The sequence below is a fragment of the Mytilus galloprovincialis genome, chromosome 14 (genome assembly GCF_965363235.1).
Source record: "Mytilus galloprovincialis chromosome 14, xbMytGall1.hap1.1, whole genome shotgun sequence".
NCBI classification, from domain to species: Eukaryota; Metazoa; Mollusca; class Bivalvia; order Mytilida; family Mytilidae; genus Mytilus; species Mytilus galloprovincialis.
The window spans coordinates 14,366,275-14,372,640 of record NC_134851.1 but is presented as its reverse complement, the minus strand read 5'-3'; positions in this window follow the sequence as shown (position 1 = coordinate 14,372,640).

Genomic DNA, 6,366 nt, shown 5'->3' with positions numbered 1-6,366 from the left:
GAAAAGATTAAAATCGGACGTATTTATGAAAATATTAATCTTAGAAATTAGATGGAAGAACACATTTCATCCGAAAATGTATTAGAAAAACAAAAAATACGGGCTATTCATTTATGAAACCAATTAGTACATCCACAGCAAAACAACACATATATGATGAATATATGATGAGCATTATTTAAAGCAACAGACGTTTACTGATGCTTGAACTGAATCAAACGATCAAGTAGAGATAATAAGATAATAAACAAAAACCAAGGGAATTGCAAGAGTTATCAAATGAACCATGCCCCCTACGGAAAAAAGCTAGGATAAGCTTCCCCTTCTATGAAATCAAAGGTTAAAAAATTAGTGATCATTCATTATTCTCAATATGAGATGCATGCCAAAAATATTTTATAATGCAATTCATAATAATACACTATACTAAATTGGTTTTTCATAAAAAAAAAAAAGCATCCGTTTTCGTAAATGTGAACAAATCTGACTAGTGAAAATGTTCATCCTGTTTATCGAGTCAAGTTCTATCTGTCCTGAAATTTTATCAAGCATATAAACCGTTGTTGAGTTGCTGCCCTTGAGTTAGTAATATTATTATTAAATGTAAAGGTAATGTGAACATAGGTATTAAACAAGTTTCCTCATTGTCAGATTTAGTATGAGTGGCCGATTAACCTATGGATGAAGTTCGAAAGATGATTACTGAAATTGAAAATGGAAACAGGTAATGTGTAAAAGGGACAACAACCCGACCATAGAGCAAACTACAGCAGAATGTCATCAATTGGTCTTCAATGCAGCGCGAAAATCCCGCACCCATAGGTGTCCTTCAGCTGGCCCCTTAACAAATGTATACTAGTTCAGTGATAATGGACGTCATACTAAACTCCGAATTATACACAAGAACCGTAAATCAAAATTCATAAAAGGCCAGAGGTTATGGTGACTTTGTTCTTGGTATTCTATCTAAAGGCTTTTAGTAATACGATACCCACTGTTATTTTCGAATTTGTGTTTGTCGACTCACGATGAGTATCGTGTACAACTCAAAACACCAAAAATAGACCAATCTCTGAAAACTAAAGTGTAAATTATATCTAAATTCGAAATGATTTGAAGATCTTGTTAGGTTGTGCCCCGCACGACGCGTTGTGGGAGACAAAAAAAAAAACCTATTCCGTCCGTATGTTTATCTGACAGGTCAACTCTCTCACGTGTACAATGTTTGACATATTTTTATCACACTTGTAGGTTAATGTGAGCGTTGTCGCTGACAAATTTGAAAATCAAAGACGATTATTTTTTTTAAAGACACTAGAACATGTAAAACACACCCGCGAAATCGAGGGAATTTAGAGCATGGTTGAAAGTATGTATACTGTTGTAGCGAGAAATTTTGTAATAGAGTTTGTTCAGTAATACAGTTTAAAATACAAATGGCGTTGTATTGTGGAAAACATTGCATAAACTTTCGACGTTATCACGTGACTTTTGTATGTGAAATCCAATCGGACACACGAAACCGGTTATTATCGAACTGAAGTACTGTAAATCAACTTATATTCGCGGATACTTTATTTCGCGTTTTACACTATGCAGTCCACTTCGCAGCTATTTAATTTCGCGGTTTTCTTATCTATTGATGTAGTTTGATAAGTAAAGATCCAAGTTATACATATTCGCGACGATTTATATTCGCTATATTTTCTAATAAATCTCTCGCGAAAAGAAGTTGGTTTACAGTATTGTTTTCGTGGATCTCAAGATGAAATATATCTTAGAAAACAAACCATTGGCTGTAATATTATAAGCGGTACCAATCGTATTGAACAAGATTCTTATTCTTAATATTTTATGTACTGTGTATTCGATATACTCTAGGACACCATGTATTATTTCATTATTATTTTTTTTAGAACTTTCGTAATCACAAATCTCAAGCTGGATATGTATTCATTTGATACATATTTCGACAATTGGACAACGATGTCGAAACATTTTTTGTCAGCTTTGCCAAAGGGAACTTTATCATTTTTTATTGATAACATGTTATAATTTATGAACGGAAAAAGGTAATTCTCTAATATTGCCAATGTGCGGAACAATGACCTCAGGACTAATAATAACCTCCCTGACGCGGTATTGGTCAAGCCGTTTGAAAATGAATTAACACTAGGTAAATGTAAAATGTGTATAAAGCGCATGCATTCATCAGAAACGTCCAAGACTCGTGTAAATTAAAAGCCGGGGATGTCTGAATACTATGAATCTCTACTGGTAAAAAATAATACTAGTAAGTAGATTATTCCATGTACTTTACAGTTATTCTCATTACGCAGAACATAGCTTACACGAGCAAGTCGAAAAAGTGACAAAGGAGGTTGGAAAACTTAAAAATTTCTTGGAAGAGATGAAACAGGATATCAAAGACATAAAGTCATATGAGCAAAGATTCATAAGGGTGTTTCTAGTGGAACACATATTTCAGAGGTCACAATGTTTCAACAAACGTCATAAACAATTACATAATTCGATTCTCAGTCAGGAACAGCCTGTACCAAGTCTTGAACACAACATTTGTTTACCATTCGTTTAATGTGTTGGAACCTTTGATTTTGTCTTTTTAAAATGGATTATCTTTTTCTAGGAGTTTAGTATTTTTAGTATGTAACCTTCTGTTTCTCAATGTAGACGTAAAGAACAGCAATGTGCATGAGCATTAGTACGCTTATTCTATACAAAAAGGTTAAATACCATAATTCTATATATACACCTGGAAAAAAGTATTGCAAAACCAAATTCAAATTCAAATTAAAAAAATACTTTTATTTTTTTGTTAAAAAATTTGTTGAAATAGAACTAGTTTACCATTATTTAAATATAAACTGAGTTTAATCAATTAAAATCTACTCTATCAGTTCTTATCTGCACATGCAGCTACTGTACTCGTTAACACTAAAACAGATGTTTTAATCCTCATTGTTTTCAACACTTAAAATAACCAAGTTTATAAATTTATGTAATTGACACCTTGTAATTGGTCATCCACAACTCATAACTGCAGCAAGATGGCAGATATCCAGCATGAGGGAAACAGGTATGCCGCTGTGATAATTGCACGTATTGTTGGTCATCTCCATTCCACTTTAAGTCTTTTTGAGAATACAAATCAGGCAAGAAACGATGTTAAAGACCGTCCGAGGTCAAGAAGACCCCCTATAACATCTGCTAGGGAAAATTAAGCATAATGAGGTTGGTCAGAAGGAAACCTATTGCAAACAATACAATCGTAAAAAGAGAATAATGAACATACATGAGCCTTTAAGCAAGAACTGTTCAAGATCGGATCATCGCTACTGGTTATCTTGCGATAATACCATTTCGGCGACCTTTGCCTACGAACAGACACACAGATGCCCGTATCCAATATTGTGCAGAGCTCGCCAAAGTTGGAAATTAACGTCGTGGAGGAAGATCCATTGTTCCAATGGAATTCGGAATTTCAGTAAAACTTGTAAAATGCATTTTTTTGTACAAAAAACACTTCATTATGTTATAAAAATTTTGGTTCGATAAAACCTTTTTTTTCATACATTTTTTGTTCGTTTTAAAGCCAATGTTATCATTAACTACGTTTCAATATTATTTTACAAATATTTTATTATATTCCATCCAAAATAAAAGACTGATTTTTCAAATCAAGGTGTTGCAATACTTTTTTCCATGTGTATACTTATCTTTAAACTTGTGTTTGAATTTATATTGGTTTGTTATCAACTCACCTTTATTTTTTCCACTGTGAAAATCAATATGAATAACATGTGTATTGAGCTGAGCATCTAAATGACGGTACACTAAATTGAAAGGGTGATTTTAATGCAAGAACACAAAAATAATCCTCTGGTTAAATAAAAAAAGAAGATAGAATTGCTTCCAGTATCATATTACAAGTTGTTTTAAGTTGGTTATTTTTTTTTTATTAAAAGTATGTAGAAAAGATTAAAATCGGACGTTTTCATGAAAAGGTGAATTATAGAAATTAAATGGTAGAACAAATTTGCGTCCGACAAAAACCAAGGGAATTGCAAGATGAGTCAAATGAACCATGCCTCCTACGAAAATAGAATAAGCTCCCCCTGCGATGAAATCAAACGTTAACAAATTAGTGATCATTATTTATTCTCAATATGAGATGCATACCAAATATATCTTTTAATGCAATTCATAATAATACACTATACTAAATTGATTTCTCATTATATAAGCATCCGTTTGCGTAGCTCATGTGTACATTGGTATTAAAAAAATCTCCTAATTGTCAGATTTAGAATGAGTGGCCGGTTTACCTATTGATGAAGTCCGAATGATGATTACTAAAATTAAAAATTGAAGCGGGGAATGTGTCAATGAGACAACAACCCGAACATAGAACAGACACTTACAAAAGGTCACCAATAGGTTTTTAATGCAGAGAAAAACTGCCGCACCCTGAGGGGTCCTTCAGCTGGCCCCTTGACAAATATATACTAGTTCAGTGATAATGGACGTCATAATCAACTCCGAATTATACACTAGAAACATAAATTAAAATTTATACAGAGCAAAAAAAGGCCAGATGTTATGGTGATTATGTCCTTGGTTTTGCTATCTAAAGGCTCCCAGTAATACGATACCCACTGTAACTTTCGAGTTCGTTTTTGTCGACTCACGATGAGTATCATGTACAACTCAAAACACCAAAAACAGACCAATCTCTGAAAACCAAATGGCAAATTAAAATGAATCTAAATTAGAAATGATTTAAAGATCTTGTTGGATTGTGCCCCTCACGACGCGTTGTTGGAGACACAAAAGACCTCTTCCGTCTGTCCGTTTGTTTGACAGGATTTGTTTAGCTCTCTCACGTGTACAGTGCTTGACAGAATTTATCACACTTGTAGGTTTATATGAGCGTTGTCGCTGAAAAATTTGAAAATCAAAGCCGATCATTTAAAAAAAAAAGAGACTAGAACACACCCGTTAATTTGCTGTTATCATCATCAGAAGTCATCGCAGGTCTATTCGGTGGTTGATAAGATTGCTTCTAGACTAAAACACACGCGAGACGAAACTACATATAATTTTGCCATGCCCTGTAAATCTATTATTTTAGGCTTTTTTTTTATAATTTTGATAAATGTTACGCATGGTTATAAATCTAATATGAGATTTGAGTTAAATCGGTGAACATGAATAAGACAGCAAGTGCCCATTTAAGAGCAAACGCTCGTTGACTAGGAAAAGCTCAAAATTGAAGTTAATTTACTATATTCTATATGTCTACGTAACGTTAAAGTGTATTTCCTTTACGTTATATTTATGTATGCACCCAACTGTACATGAATACGACATTAAACCATGTGCCTAAGTTTGTAAGCCATATGACAATGAAAACATAAATCAGAAGTGACCCTGTGTGAACCGGAAGAATCTATTGGGCGGTATTTATCTAGTGTAAAAGTAAACAGAACCTTCAATTAGAAATCAATATCATATACTATACTAGTATTAAAAATTACCGACATTGACATTTTTCAACCCGGAGTAACGAACTGCATGCATTTACCGCACAAAATGTAATGAAACCGTTGGCTACAATAAGCTATAAATTCAACGACTATCTAAAGGAGATATTAAGAATTCGATATCAAACTACATCATCTCGAGTGGAAAAACCTTCACCTGTTCTCTGACTAAATGTTGTTTTTAATTAGGTTTTCCGAAATTTCTCTGGAAAGACCTTCTATATTTCGTTCTGATTATAAGGACTTTCCACATATCTGTAGAAATACTTGTTGTATTTCTTCTGATTTTTGTTTCTTCTAACAAATTTGTTTCATGCAGTATATAGTGGTTTTGCAAGACGGTGCTTTTATATAGATTTTTTTTGCATAAGTATGATATTGAAAAGTTTTGCGTTTGTAGACCGACCTTGTGAAGTTGAATACTTCTTATTGTTATCGAATACTGTTTTTATTGTTCGTTTATCTTCTCTGTAAATAATAGTAAACATGGTAAAAGAAATCGAAAAAAGATTTTACGAAAGTGACAATATGAGAGTTATTACCTCCTCTGTATTTTAATTTACCTCAGGCATAGACTACCTTAGCTGTATTTGGCAAATCTTTAAGGAATTTTGGTCCTCAATGCTCTACAACCTCGCACTTTATTTGGCCCTTTAATCTTTTTGGATTAGAGCGTCACTGATGAGTTTTATGTAGACGAAACGCGCGTCTGGCGTATAAACTAAATTTAGTCCTGGTATCTATGATGAGTTTATTTACAACTGCTGGGTCGATGCCACTGCTGGTGGAGATTTATTTCCCC